The sequence below is a fragment of the Ailuropoda melanoleuca genome, chromosome 15 (assembly GCF_002007445.2).
Source record: "Ailuropoda melanoleuca isolate Jingjing chromosome 15, ASM200744v2, whole genome shotgun sequence".
In the NCBI taxonomy this organism is placed as follows: domain Eukaryota; kingdom Metazoa; phylum Chordata; class Mammalia; order Carnivora; family Ursidae; genus Ailuropoda; species Ailuropoda melanoleuca.
The window spans coordinates 25,838,356-25,853,637 of NC_048232.1; the positions used below are offsets into that span (position 1 = coordinate 25,838,356).

The 15,282-nt window shown below is 39.8% G+C and overlaps 1 long non-coding RNA gene across 5 annotated transcripts; it reads right to left on the bottom strand.

Annotated features, from left to right (window-relative positions):
• Positions 1–256: 256 nt before the first annotated feature.
• On the bottom strand, positions 257–14,654 carry LOC105237843. 5 transcript variants are annotated; one of them, XR_004620826.1, is made up of 6 exons: positions 13,835–14,654; positions 6,703–7,625; positions 2,917–3,110; positions 2,314–2,439; positions 1,546–1,714; positions 257–860 (listed from the first exon to the last, which is right to left on the bottom strand). It is a non-coding gene; the product is annotated as an uncharacterized LOC105237843 (long non-coding RNA). The 5 variants fall into 5 exon arrangements; XR_002142771.2 differs by lacking the exon at positions 2,314–2,439 and having other exon boundaries at positions 6,703–7,532; positions 13,835–14,652; XR_004620825.1 differs by lacking the exon at positions 2,314–2,439 and having other exon boundaries at positions 13,835–14,652.
• Between the last annotated feature and the right edge of the window lie 628 nt (positions 14,655–15,282).

Here is a 15,282-nt window from a genome sequence, read left to right on the forward strand (position 1 = left end):
CGATTGGACTAGTGAAAATTCTAGGGGTAGACTCCAGGTCTGGAAGTAGCTGGTCTATTCTATGCTCCCTTTTTCCTCTTAGAAAAAGGTGTTGTCTGGAGTGATACACGCAACAGATCAATCACTAAACTCTGCCCCTGAAACTAATAATACATTATATGTTAACTAAATTGAATTTAAATTAAAAACTAAAAAAAAGAAAGAAAAAAAGAAAAAAGTGTCCTCTGGAAAGCCAGGCAATAACACGCCTCAGAAATCCTTTGAAATATTTTTATTTTAGGAAGACTTTCAAAGACAAAGGTAAAACAAAAAATCGGGTGTTTCTAGTTGGCACTTAAACAGGAACAAAATCAATGAGAAAATTCCATTTCTAAATATTCTAGCAAATTGAAGATTTCCTCTAAATACGATATGGAAACACTTTGGTGTCTCTTGTGTATAACTCTATTAGTCACAGCTGCTTGAATTCCCTAGGATGCTGTAGGAGTCTCCATTTGCTGCATCATTAACTCCTCTGGTCATATGTACCCAGGAGCCCCAAGGGAGCTCATAAGGATTATCCCAAAGGATCTACTTTCTGGAAATCTCTGGTGTTTTATGCGTAGAAGCTTAACAAATGAATCTTTCAACATAGTACGTTTGTGTTTGGGGTAGAAGTCCTGAAATAAAGAGAGAAATAAACATTTTCTTCACATGAGCATGTGTTCATAAGAGTCAAGTAATTTAGCCCCAATTCACATCTGAGACGTGATGCAGTTATTCATGACATTTTTACTTCTCATTCAGGTGTTCGGTATTCCACAGAGCTCGTCTACTGGATAGTGGAAGAAAGTGAGAAGCAGCGATCCCAGTTGCACACACTAAATCATTAAAACAAAGTTTGTCAGAGATAGGATAAGGGGTGGGTGAAGAGAAACTAATATTTTTGAGTAGCTAGGAGGTGCCAGTTACTTTAAATTGTCATTGCTCTCAATCCTCAAAACAACCCTTTGACTCAGTTGTTTCCTCGTCAGTCCATTGTACAGATGAGAAAACTTGAGGTTTTGAGAGCTTTGGTGTTTCTCGAAAGGCCCTTAGCTAAAAAGTCAGAGAGGGAGGAGTAAGATTAAGGTCTGTGGATATCTGGGACTCGTATCTTTCTTTCCACAATATAAACCACTTCCTGAAGGTCCCAGGTTTAAAACACATTGGATTCTGGAAATATGGGCTATCTCTTTAAATTCATAGAGCATGAATCTTCCATAGGGTTCTGCTCAGTTGAATTCTAATCAGTCCATCTTTAAAACACATGCAGGTTGGAAATGTGAGTCTTTAGTGTCATGAGAGCACAACAACCTGGGACTTGTTGGGTTTGTTGCAAGGCTCAAGGCTAATGTGCCTCTAAATCCCTTAAAGGCACATTAGTGGGTAATTACAACAAATAAAGGCTAATGGGAGAACCACATCTGTTTTGTTGATTTGGCTTAGAAAAGAATTCTGGGTTAGGAGATTTAGCCAAATTGCTTGACCCTCTTTAGCCACCCCGAGCCCCAATCCAAAGCATACCTGCAAGGGGCCCATTGTCTAATGGAAAGATCTCTTGACCTCGTGTGTGCATAGGAAAAGCACAAGCAGCCACATACTGATTCTCATCCTGTTTCTGACACAGTGACCTGGCTGATGACTTTAGACAGGCCATGCATTTTTCTGACCCTGGAAAGGCCATAGAATGTGCCTAGAAGGAGGAATGTCATGAATAGATTTTTATCTTTGCTGTCTCCCAAGGGACCCAAAGTGTTTTGCAAATGAACTGACAAAAATCCATTTGAGAGAGAGACTTCTCTGCCTTAATCGCTCCCAAGGCATCTGTAGTCCAGGTGCTAATGGAGTGCAACTGTCCAGGTGGTCAAGTTTTTATTTTTTCAGAAGTTGGTGTAACAAAACTTTCACTTGGGACAGAGAGAAGCCATTATTAATTTTTTAATGCATGGAGTAATTGAAAACCTGTTCTTGCAGACTTTCCCTGTTATAGGATGTAATTCACTCTCTGTGGTAGACAGTGCTGCATGGTCACTGAATTCTATTTAATCTTTCTCTTCCCGGGTATGTGGGATGACTACGTTTCTTAACCTCCCTTCCAGTTAGAGTGGACCGTGTGATTGGTTCTCGCCAATGGGCTATAGGCAGCAGAGTTGTAATCCATTTCCAGATCTGATCTTAGAAAATATTATGTCTGAACATTCAGCCTGCTCTCCCCCTAACTCAGCAACCAGAGAAGGCACGTGCTGAATTTACCTCACTGGAAGATGTAGGCGGCCTGAATCCCTGGGTTACCTGATGGAGGAGAGATGCCCTGTAGACTCGTCTTCCCAACGGACTTTGTGTGAATGAGAATCAAACCTTCTCTTGTGTCAAGCCACGGAGATTGATGGATTTATGGATGCCAAGGGATAGCCTAGCCTGTAGTGAATAATGCATTCTGCTCTGCACATGTGCTGTACTTTGTGTTTCCACTGAAGTCTCAGAGAAGCTTGGCTTTTTATTCAGAGCTAAGGGTTCTAACCCCAAACATACATCTGAGGCATGACTCTCCTCTGCCAGATCCTAGTCCAGGGGATTTCTTCTCCTCCTCTAACTACCATTTAGAATAGCACTGACTTCTAAATATTTTCTTTACATTGAGCTGTAGATCAAACAGTGTCTGCCTTATTACCATTATACTAGGCTTCCAAGCAGCATTTCCCTCACCCCCAACTAACCACATCTCAACTAGCCCACAGAAGAAAGCCACAAGTGCTAAGGGATGTGATAAGCATTTGAACAGCATTCTTAAGTTAATACCACCATGTTTGGGCTTGCCCTCTTCACCCGTGCTCCCAAACTTTACAGACATTTAAGCGTTTACTCTCTGCTGCATTTCATTCTAACTTTGCTCACCATTTTGGACTCTGGTGGTCTGGCATTTTTTCCCCCTTATTTCTTCTGATGGCAGCATCTTCTATTGTCTCAGGAGAGGATCCCACTTTAACTCCCGGCTTGACAGACTCGCACCTTGCTTCTCTCCTGGCTTCTTTGTAGTGCCCTGGTCAGGCCGGTCTAGCCCTGCCTTTCTCAGCCTTCCCAACCGGAAGCTGGAACAATTTATGATTAGAACAGGCAACTCATTCTGCACAATAGACGAGAGTTAAATCTAACAAGATACACGACAAGAGATCCATCAGGCTAGAACACTGAGGATTGACAGAGGCCATCCTGTCCTGGGAAACCTTTTTTTAAAGATTTTATTTATTTATTTTAGAGAGAGAGAGCATGGGGGGTGGTGGGTGGAGTGGCAGAGGGAGAGGGGAAGAGAATCTTGAGCAGACTCTGCACTGAGCAAGGAGCCTGATGCTGGACTCAATCCAGAACCCTGAGACCATGACCTGCCCTGAAATCAAGAGTCAGACACTCAACCGACTGAGGCACCTGGGGAAACTTTTTAAAGATAATTGTGTAGAATTGTAGGAAATTTTAGATATATTCTCAGAGGTCACCTCATCTGAGAGACCTTCCTTGACCGTCTTTTCTATTCCATTCTTCATCATACTCTTTTTTTTCCTGTACTATTTTTCTTTATAGCACTTTCCACTACTTGATATATATTTGTTTAGTTGTTCAGCTCCTATCAATAGAAAGTAGGCTTCTTGAAAGTAGTAACAACTATTCGTTCACTGCTATAGCCTCACACCTAGGACAGTACTTAGTGCATGCTAGGTGCTCAATAAATACTTACTGAATATTGACTTAAAGAACTGGAAAATTAAGCTAAGGAATTCCGTAAGAGTAAAGTACAAAAATCACAAAGAGATAGAAAAAGTGAAAGAAAAATGAAGAGACAAGGAGGATAGTTTCAGAAGTTCCATATATATCAAATTTAAGTTCCTGGAAGAGACAAGAGAAAGGATGAATTTGGAGAGGGGAGTAATTCTCAAAGCATTTGCAAGAGAACATTTGACATATCTGAAAAAAGACAATGATACTGATATTGAAAGTGCTGAGTTCTAAGGAGAATAAATGAAAAGACACGTCATTGAGAAATTCCAGAACACTCCAGTGAAGACAAACCCTCTAAGTATCTAGAGAAAAACATCAGATAGCTACAAAGAAGGAAGAATAAGACTGGCATCTGCATGGACACAGGTGACACTCATGCAAGAAGACAATGGGACAATATTTTTAAATTTTAAACATCAATTTGTATAACCATTTTTATTACCATTCAGTGAGGTCACATAAAGCTGAACAAAAGTAGAAATAACTCATGAAAAGGGAAATGATAAAACAAATAGTGGAATACATATATTCTAATATACATATTAATATAATACATATATATTCCACTATCTGTACACACACACACACACACTAAGAATTTTGAAGAGTAAATGCCACGCCATTATGTGAAGATGAAATCAACTATTTAGACATCCAAGCAAATCAAAGGGCAAACCTACAACCCAGCAATTGCACTACTAGGGATTTACCCCAAAGATACAAAGGTAGTGATCCGAAGGGGCACCTGCATCCCAATGTTTGTAGCAGCAATGTCCACAAGAGCCAAATTATGGAAGGAGCCCAGATGTCCATTGACAGAGGAAAGGGTAAAGATGATATGGTGTATATATACAATGGGATGTTACTCAGCCATCAGAATGGATGAAATCTTACCATTTGAATCGACATGGATGGAACTGGAGGGGATTATGCTAAGTGAAATAAGTCAATCAGAGAGAGACAATTATATGGTTTCACTCATATGTGGAATATAAGAAATAGCACAGAGGATCATAGGGGAAGGGAAGGAAAACAGAATGGAAAGAAATTAGAAGGGGAGACAAACCATGAGGGACTCTTAACTATAGGAAACAAACTGAGGGTTGCTGGAGGGGAGGTGGGTGGGTGGATAGGGTAATTGGGTACTGGGCATTAAGGAGGACACGTGATGTGATGAGCACTGGGTGTTATATGCGACTGGTGAATTACTGAACTCTACATCTGAAACTAAAGATGTACTATATGTTGGCTAAGTGAATTTAAATTAAAAAAAAAGAAAATCAAAGGACAAGGTATTAAAGTTAATATTGGAATTCAGCAGCATGGCAGAATATGAAATCATCATTGAAAATACCTTATTAATATTTTATACCCCATCACTGTGTAAAACTATAAATGTGTGTGTGTGTGGAAGGAGGGAAGGTAGAAGAGAGATAGAGGAAAAGAGAAAGAGAGAGAGATGAAAACCACTAAATCTTTAGGAATTCATCTTACAATTAATGCTCAAAATCTTGGATCCTAAAAAGAAATAATTAAAAATTTTACCAAACCACCTTAAAGAATATCTGCATAACTGATAAATTTATCTTTTTATGAAAAAGATTCGTTGTTATAAAGATGTCATTCATCATCAAATAAATCTATATATTCAATGCAATCCCAATGAAAATTTCTAAAGTAACTTTTGTGTTAGAAAATTTATTCAACAATGTGTCAAAAATGCAATGAAATGAAATAAAATCTGTACTTAAACTAATTATAAAAATAAATTCCATCCAGATTTTGTATAACATCTAAACGTAAACATCTAAATGTAAAGAAAATAGAAATGTAAAAGCATTAGAAGAAAATATAGACAAGTATGTCTGATTTTTAGAACAGGGAAAGCATTCTTAAGTAAGATTCATAAAATCATCAAGGAAAAGCATGATAAATCTGTACCAAACAAAGAACACAGTAATACTTAAAAAATCATCTTTAAGATAAAAGACATTATTAGCAAAATTAAAGAGGCAAGCAAGAACACAGCCAAAAATATTTGCAACATAGGCATAAGATAAATTATTGCTTCAAAGAAGTTTTACATATCAATAAGAAAAGGATAAAATGAGTATATAAATGAGCAAAGGAAAGAACAAAGTCATTCAGGGAAGCTCTTGGAATCTGAAAACCAGTATACAAATGAGAAGATGATTAGACTAATGGAATACTATTTTTCATATAATTTGGTATGTTGCAAAGTGACTCATATGCAAAACTGGAGAGGATGTGGGAGTCTTGATGAGAGTAATTTCGTACAACCTCTTAGGAGAACAATTTGCAATGTCAATTAGGATGTGCATATCCAAGACCTAGCAATTTCACTCAGTATCTGCTGTAAGAAATTCTTGCAGATCTGCTGAAGGAAACACGAATGAGGATGTTCCCTGCAGCATTGTGTATATTAATAAAAAAGCGACAACAATCAAAATGGCCATCAATTGGGAACTGTTGGAATAAACTAACATTATAAAAAGATCTCCACGAGGGGCGCCTGGGTGGCTCAGTAGGTTAAGCGTCTGCCTTCTGCTCGGGTCATGATCCTGGGGTCCTGGGCCGGAGCCCTGCGTCGGGCTCCCTGCTCAGAGGGGAGTCTGCTTCTCTCTCTCCCTCTACCCCTTCCCACTGTTCATGATCTCTCTCTCTCTCTCTCTCTCTCTCAAATAAATTAAATCTTAAAAAAGATCTCAAAGTTATGTCAAGGAGTATAAAATATAAGTCGAGGAACAATAACAAATAGGAAACTGTTTATGTGCTCTGTACTCTGTACCCTGAGTTCAAAGCTGTGCTGCTTCGACTTGCCATCCCTGGGGCCACATTGCTACTGCTCTGCACCCATCACTTGGCTTCCAGTTCATGGCTTTGACCCACCTTGGGTCTCGACATGTGGCTCTAGTGGACTCTCACCAGGACTCCGTTCAGCCGCTGTGCTCCGGGCTCTGAGTCAGGGTTTGACTCGTCGTCACGGGCTGAGCTGCTGCCACTGCTACTTTGTGCTCTGTCACCTGGGTCTCGAATTACAGACAAGACTCTGTCACCAGGGCCAAGATGCTCTCGCTCAGCAATCTGCCCCCTGGGGCCAGAGACGGGACTCCGACTCACCAACCCCAGGGTCTGCTGCTGCTGCACCCTGCACCGTAGGCCTGGGTTAGTGCTGCACCCTGTCCTCCCTGGGCCTACACCACAGATGTGCCCCCCCCATACCCCAGCTTCCCCCTACGAGCCTGAGTCCCTGTGATGACTGCACTTCAGACACTGGTGTCACCTCTGCAGCAAGTGCACCCGTGCTGTGGGACCCCAGCACCGCGGCCACTCTGTTAGCGTGCCAGACCTGGTACCATGAGGGAGGTCATTGGCTGCAGCTTCCCCAGTGAACAAAAAGGAGAACAGAAGGACCTCAGCAGCCTTTGTCACTGAGGATCCCAAGAGCCCCAGCCATCACTGCCACCCGTAGGACCTCTGCACTCTTGGTCACCAGAGACCCCTTGAGTATTCACCAAGATTGACCTCAGCTGACACAGCTTTACAGAAACTAGAGGCCGTGTCACTGTGCTGTCCTTGGCACCAGAGATACCATATCTCACCCACCTGGAACCCTTGCAACCACCTTCAGGTGAAAGTTTTTTTCTCACTGATGCCGGTTGCAAAAGGCTGGAAGAGGTGACTGGTCCCTCAAATGTGCAGGCATCAGTGCAGAGTGACTAGAAACATGAGAAAGCAAGGAAACATGACACCAAAGGAACATAATAATTTCACAATAACTCACCCCAAAGAAATGGAAATCCATGAGTTATCTGAAAAAGAATTCAAAATAATCATTTTAAGAAAGCTCAGCAAAATTCAAGAAAACAAAGATGGACAACTCAGGAAAACAATGTATGACCAAATGAAAACTTTAACAAAGAGATTGGAATTATAAAAAAAGAATCAAACAAATTCTAGGGTGAAGAACACAGTGCATGAAACTAAGAATGCAATAAAGAGTTTCAACATCAGCTCAGTCAAGCAGAAGAAAGAATCTGAGCTCTTGATATTACCCAGCTAGAGGAGAAAGAAAAAGAAGAGTGAAAAAGAGTGAAGAAAGCCTATGTGAATTATGGGATACCATCCACAGAAATGATATTCGCATTATGGGAAGAGAAGAGAGAAAAGGTCAGAAGTCTCATTTAAAGAAACCATGGCTGAAAACTTCCCCAGTCTAGGGAGAGATGTGGCCAGCTAGGTACATGAAGCTCAAAGATCCCCAAACAGCTTCGATTCAAAAAAGATCGTCACTGAGCCACATTATAATGAGACTCTCAAAAATCAAAGAAGAGAGCATTCTGAAAGCAGCAAGAGAAAAAAAAGTCTAGTCACATATAAAGGAATCCTGATAATGCGATCAGCAGGTTTCTTATCAGCGATATTGTTGTCTGGAAGGGAGTAGGATGATTCGGTCAAAATGCTAAAAGAAAAAAGGGGGGGTGTCTGGGTGGCTCAGTCAGGTAAGGGTCCGACTCTCGGTTTCGGCTCAGGTGATGATCTCAGGGTCATGGGATCAAGCCCTGCATGGGGCTCCACACTTGGTATGGAGTCTGGTTGAGATTCTCTTTCCCTCTCTCCCGTGCTTACACACACACTCTCTCTTTAAAATCATAAATAAATAAATCTTTAAAAGAAAATAAGAATGCCAAGCAGAATACTTTCCCTGGCAAAGTTGTCCTTCAGAAATGGAGGAATGAAGACTTTCTCAGGCAAACACAGGCTGAGAGAATTTATCACCTTCAGACTAGCCTTACAAGAAACACTAAAAGGGGTTCTTCAAGCTTAAATGAAAGGACACTAATTAGTACCATGAAAACATTTTAAAATATAAAATTTGCTGGTAAAGGTAAATATGTAGTAAAATTCAAAATACTCTAATATGCAATGGTGGTGTATAAGGCACTTTGGACTCTAGCATATATGTTAAGAGACGAAAGTGTTAAAACTAACAATAGTTACAATATTTGGTTTATGGACACACAATGTAAAAACATATAAATCGTGACGTCAACAACATAAAATGTGGGATAGACAGTAAATGTGCAGGACTTATCTATGAAATTGAAGTCAAGTTGTTATCAGGTTAAAATAGACTGTTACAAGATGTATTACGAAAGCCTCGTGGTAATCACAAAGCAAAAACCTATAACAGGCACACAGATAATAAAGAGAAAAGAATCAAAGAACACCACTACAAGAAGATCATCAATTCACAAAGAAAGAGAGGAAGAAAGTAGTAAAGGAACTACAAAATAATCAGAAAACAATGAATACAATGGTGTTAGTAAGTCCTTACCCATCAATAATTACTCTAAATGTGGATTATTTACATTCTCCAATTAAAAGGTCTCATTATGGAACATAAGAAGTAGGAAGATCGGTAGGGGAAGAAAGGGATAAAGAAAGGGGGGGTACTCAGAAGGGGGAATGAACCATGAGAGACTATGGACTCTGAGAAACAAACTGAGGGCTTCAGAGGGGAGGGGGATGGGGGAATGGGATAGACTGGTGATGGGTAGTAAGGAGGGCACGTATTGCATGGTGCACTGGGTGTTATACGCAACTAATGAATCATCGAACTTTACATCAGAAACCAGGGGTGTACTGTATGGTGACTAACATAATATAATAAAAAAATTTTAAAAAAATAAAATAAAAGGTATAGAGTGGGTGAATGGGAAAAAAAAAAAAAAAGAAGACCTAACTAATAAGCTGCCAACAAGACACTCACTTAAGGTTTTTTGGATTTTATTTATTTATTTGAGAGAGAGAGAGAGACACTGGGAGAGAAAGAGAGAGAGCAGGGGAGGGGAGGGAGGGATAGAGGGGAGGGAGAGGGAGGGGAAAGAATCTTCAGCAGACTCCACACTGAACATGGAGCCTGATGCGGGTTTGATATCACCACCCTGAGATCAAGACATGAGCCGAAACCAAGAGTCAGAACTTAACGGACTGAGCTACCCAGGCTTCCCAGATACTCACTTAAGCTTTAAGGACACCCCTAGGTTGAAAGTGAAGGGATGGAGAAAAGTATTGCATGCACACAGAAATGAAAAGAGACCAGAGACAGCTATACTTAGACAAAATGGCCTTTAAGTCAAAAACTGTAATAAGAGACAAAGAAGGTCATTATATAATAATAAAGGGGCAATTCATCAAGAGGATACAACAATTATAAATATATGTGGGTCCAATATTGAAGCTCCTAAACAGATTAAACAATTATTAATATATCTGAGACCAGGAATAGACGGCTATGTCAGAATAGTAGGGAACGTCAATATCCCACTTTCACCAATGGATAGATCACACACAGAAAGTCAATAAGGAAATAATGGACTTTGAGGCCAAATGAGCCTAACAGACAGACACAGAATATTCCAACAGCAGCAGATACATATTATTCTCAAACACTTACAGAACATTCTCCAGGATAAAGCATATGCTGGCCACAAAACAAATCTCAACAGATTTAAGAAGACTGAAATCATATCAAACATATTTTCTGGCCAGAATAGTATGAAAATAGAAATCAATAATAAGACGAAAGCTGGAAAATTCAAAATATATGGAAAATAACACACTCCTGAGTAACCAATGAGTCAAAGAAGAAATCAAAAGAGAAATAAAAAAATATCTTGAGGAAAATGGAATGTAAACACAACATAGTAAAACTTATGGGATGTGCAAAATAATTCTACGGGGGAGATTTAGAGTGATAAATGTCTGTATTAAGAAAAAAAGATCTCAAGTAAACAATCTAACCTTACATCCCAAGGAATAGAAAAGAACACCCAAAACCCAAAGTTAGCAGAGAGAAGGGGATAATAAAGATATGAGCAGAAAAAAATGAAATAGAGACTAAAAAAATCAATAGAAAAGATCAATGAAACTAACAGTTGGTTCTTTGAAAAGATAAGCAAAATTGACAAACCTTTGGCTAGACTAAGAAAAAAAGAGATGATTCAAATAAATACAATTATAAACAGAAGGGGAGACTTTACAAGTTATATCACAGATATACAAAAAATCATGAGACTACTATGAAAATTGTAAGCCAACATTAGATAACTTAGATTAAATGGAGTCATTCCTAGAAGCCTATAACTTACCAAGACTGAATCATGAAGGCCAAGCCCAGATGGCTTCACTGGGGACCTGTTCCAAACATTTAAAGATTTAATACCACTCCTTTTAAGTTCTTCCAAAAAGATTGAAGAGGAAGGAACACTTCTAGACTCATTTTATGGGCCAGGTTTACCCGGATACTGAGGCCAAACTAAGACATTACAAGAAAAGGGAACTACAGGCTAGTATCCCTCATGAGCGTAGATGCAAAAATCCTTAACAAAATACTAGCAAATGGAATTTAAGAGCACATAAAGGGATCACAAGGCACTATCAAGTGAGATTCGCCCCTGAGTTCCAAGGATGGTTCTACATACGCAGATTAATAAATATGAAGAACCACGTGGACAGAACGAAAGAGGAAAGTCACAAGATCATCTCAATACATGCAGCAAAAGCGTTGGACAAAGTTCCACATCCTTTCATGATAAAATCTTTTCACAAATGAGGTATAAAAGAAATGTACCTTAACATAATAAAGGCCATACATTATAAGCTTACAGCTAACATCATACTGCATGTGAAAAACTAAAAGCCTTCCCTCTACGATCAGGAGCAAGACGAGTATGTCCATTCTCAGCACTTCTATTCAATATAGTACTGGAAGTTCTAGCCAGAACAATAACTCAAAAAAAAAAAAAAAGTATCTAAATGAGAAAGGAAGAAGTAAAATGGGCCCCATTTGCAGATGACATTATCTTCTATATAGAAAACCTTAAAGACTCCAACAAAAACTGATAACTAATTAATGAATTCAGTAAAGTTGCAGGATAAAAAAATCAACACAGAAATCAGTTGCATTTCTGTACACTAACAACTATCTGAAAGAGAAATTAAGAAAGCAATTCCATTTCAATAGCATCAAAAATGATAAAATACTTAGAAATAAATCTAACCAAGGAGGTGAAAGATCTGTACACTGAAAACTAGAAGACTGATGAAAAAAATTGAAGAAGGTACGAATAAATGGAAAGATAGCCCGTGTTCATGCATTGGAAGGATTAATATTGCTAAAAAGTCCGTGTTACCCTAAGGCATTTATAGGTTCAATGTCATGTCTACCAAAATTCCAATGGCATTTTTCTCAGAAATAGGAAAAATAATCCTAAAGTTTGGATGGAAGCACAAAGACTCCAAATAGCAAAAACAATCTTGAGAAAGAATAAAGCCACAGCCTTTTTGATATCAAACTGTATTGAAAAGCTAGAGTAATCAAAGCAGGATGGTACTGGCATACAAACAGGCACATAGACCTGTGGAACCAAATAGAGAGCCCAGAAATAAACTCACACTTATATGTCCACTTAATTCAGGACAAAGGAGTCAAGAATATACACTTGGGGGGGGGGTTGGGGAAGGGCAATCTTTCCAATAAATGGTGTTAGAAAAATTGGATATTCACATGTAAAAGAATGAAACTGGGCTCCTATCTTACACCATTCACAAAAATTAACTCAAAATAGATTAAAGACTTAAATATAAGACCTGAAACCATAAAACTCCTAGAAGAAAACACAGGAAAGAAGCTCCTGACACTGGTCTTAGCAGTAACTTTTTTGGATAAGACACCTTAAGCAGGGGTGCTTGGGTGGCACAGTAGTTAGGCATCTGCCTTCGGCTCAGGGAGTGATCCCGGTGTTCTGGGATCGAGCCCCACATCAGGTTCCTCTGCTAGGAGCCTGCTTCTTCCTCTCCCACTCCCCCTGCTTGTGTTCCCTCTCTCGCTGGCTGTCTCTGTCAAAAAAAAAAAAAAAAAAAAAAAAAAACCAAAAGAGGGGGAAAAAAAAAAAAAAAAAAAAAAAGACACCGAAAGCAGAGGCAATCAAAGCAAAAATAAATAGGTGGGACTACATCAGACAAAGAAACTTCTGCACAGCAAAGGAAACCATCAATGCGTCGAAATGGCAATCTACAGAATGGGAGAAAATATTTGCTAACCGTACATCTGATAAGGGGTTAACGTCGAAAATATATAAGGAATTCATTTGGCTCAACAGCAATAAAACCCCAAACAATCTAGCTAAAAAATGGGCAGATGACCCGAGTAGACATTTTTCCAAAGAAGACATACACATGGCCAGGAGGCACGTGAAAAAGTGCTTCATGTCACTAGTCATCAGGGCAATGCAAATCAAAACCCCATATGAGCCATCACCGCACAGCTGGTAGGAGGGCTACTATTAAAAAGACAAGAGATGACAAATGTGGACAAGGATGCGCAGAAAGGGGAATCTCTATATGCTGTTGGTGGTGATATAATGTGTATAGCTCCTGTGGAAAACAGTATGGTGGTTCTCGGAAATATTATATCTAGAACTATCCTATGACCCAGCAATCCCACCTCTGGGTATTTATCTGAAGGAAACAGAATTAGCATCTCAACAATATACCCGCCCTGCCGTGTGTACTGAAGCATTACTCACAACAGCCAAGATATGGAAACAGCCTCAGTGCCCAACACACACACACACACACACACACACAAATATTATTCAGTGCTAAAAAGGAGGAAAATCCTGTCATTTCTGACAACATGGATGAAACTTGAGGGCATTATGTTAAATGAAATAAGCCTGACAGAGAAAGACAAATACTGCATGGTATCACCAATAGGTGGAATCTTTAAAAAGAAAGAAAAAGAAAGAAAGAAAGAAGAAAAGAAAGAAAGAAAGAAAGAAGAAAAGAAAGAAAGAAAGAAGAAAAGAAAGAAAGAAAGAAAGAAAGAAAGAAAAAGAAAGAAAGAAAGAAAGAAAGAAAGAAAGAAAGAAAAAAGAAAGGAAGGAAGGAAGGAAGGAAGGAAGAAAAAAAGAAGCTGATTTCCTAGAAACAGAAGAGAGGTTGGGTTCCTTACCCTTTCTCTCGCCAAACTGACTTCAGCAATGTTTCATCTCTACTTCTGTTTTCTTTAAACTTGAACAAAAATGGAAAACACTTGCAAAACAACCAGCATGCAGACTCCTTGTGGATTTCCCACAATTTTCTACTTGACCATTTCTTGTTGTTTACTTCTCACCCGATTTGATGACAATGATTGCTTTAGCAAGTCACTTTCATGTAACTTTCTCAAACACTCAACTTAGTTTTAGAGAAGAAATCCTCTTTCTTCATCCATTTACTGAATACAAAACTAAATCATGCAATTATACTGATACAAGTGTTATAAAAGGTATTAGCCAAGAGAATAAGCAAACAACTCAATGGTTGGGAAGAGAAGGGGCCAGGCATCACCTCCAGCTCTGGGAGCCGAGGCCACTGTTGTGTTTGTCTTACGGAGGGAATGGGGAACGCCAGGTCTGTCCATGGAGTTGATCCAACAAGTTGGTTGGGGAAGCTTCTAGTGTCTGCTGATATTACAGCCAGCCCCAGGAATGCCTGGATCCACCTGTCCAAGGGTTTCTGGAGAGTTCTACATCAGAAAGAGAGACACCACTTCCTACCAGCAGCATGACTCCCTGGTAAAGAGGAGTTGGTGTAAGAGCCATATTTTAGGTACTCTCCACTGTCCGGCCAGCCTCCACAGCACGAGGGAGCCCAGCCCAGGAGTCAGCGCACGTTCAGGCCTGGATGGGGAAGGACGGCTGCAGGGCCTCCAGCTGGGCCTGGAGTCCGCTTGTTAACTCACATTCACAGAAGAGGACCGACAGGGAAGTATGAAACCAAACAGCCCACAGAGTAGATTTACCACCCCAACTGCATGCAAAGCAGAAGTCAAACAGGAGAAAATGTGGTTTGGGTTACTGCTTGTTTTTGTCATTATTTTTAGTAACATGGAAGACAGCTGTGAAGCCACTGCCCATATGCAAAGCCTGAGAAGGGCCTGTGACTTACATCTCCCCGGATGCTCTCCTCTCTCCCACCCAGCATCTTCCACCAAGAGTAGTCAGCATTCTGGCCTTGGGCTTACCATTCCCTTAACGAATTTGTCTTTGTGTTAAATATATGTATGCTTATATCTTTTCTTAACTAGAGTTGAAAAGCAAAACATTTTCTTTACTACTTGCCCTGTTGCGCCTCCCCTGAAAGTCTAAGAAAAAGGTATTCCACGAAGTTCTAACAAAACAAAACAAAAAACTCCAATCTGCACATGAATCACCTGAATATTGTTAAAATGCAGCTCCTGGTTCAGCACTTGGGGGCCGCAGGAGGCCTGGGATTCTGCATTTCTATCAAACTCCAAGGGGGCGGGGTGCACAAAGAGATTTCTTTTTTTTTATTTTAAAGATTTTATTTATTTATTCGACAGAGATAGAGACAGCCAGCGAGAGAGGGAACACAAGCAGGGGGAGTGGGAGAGGAAGA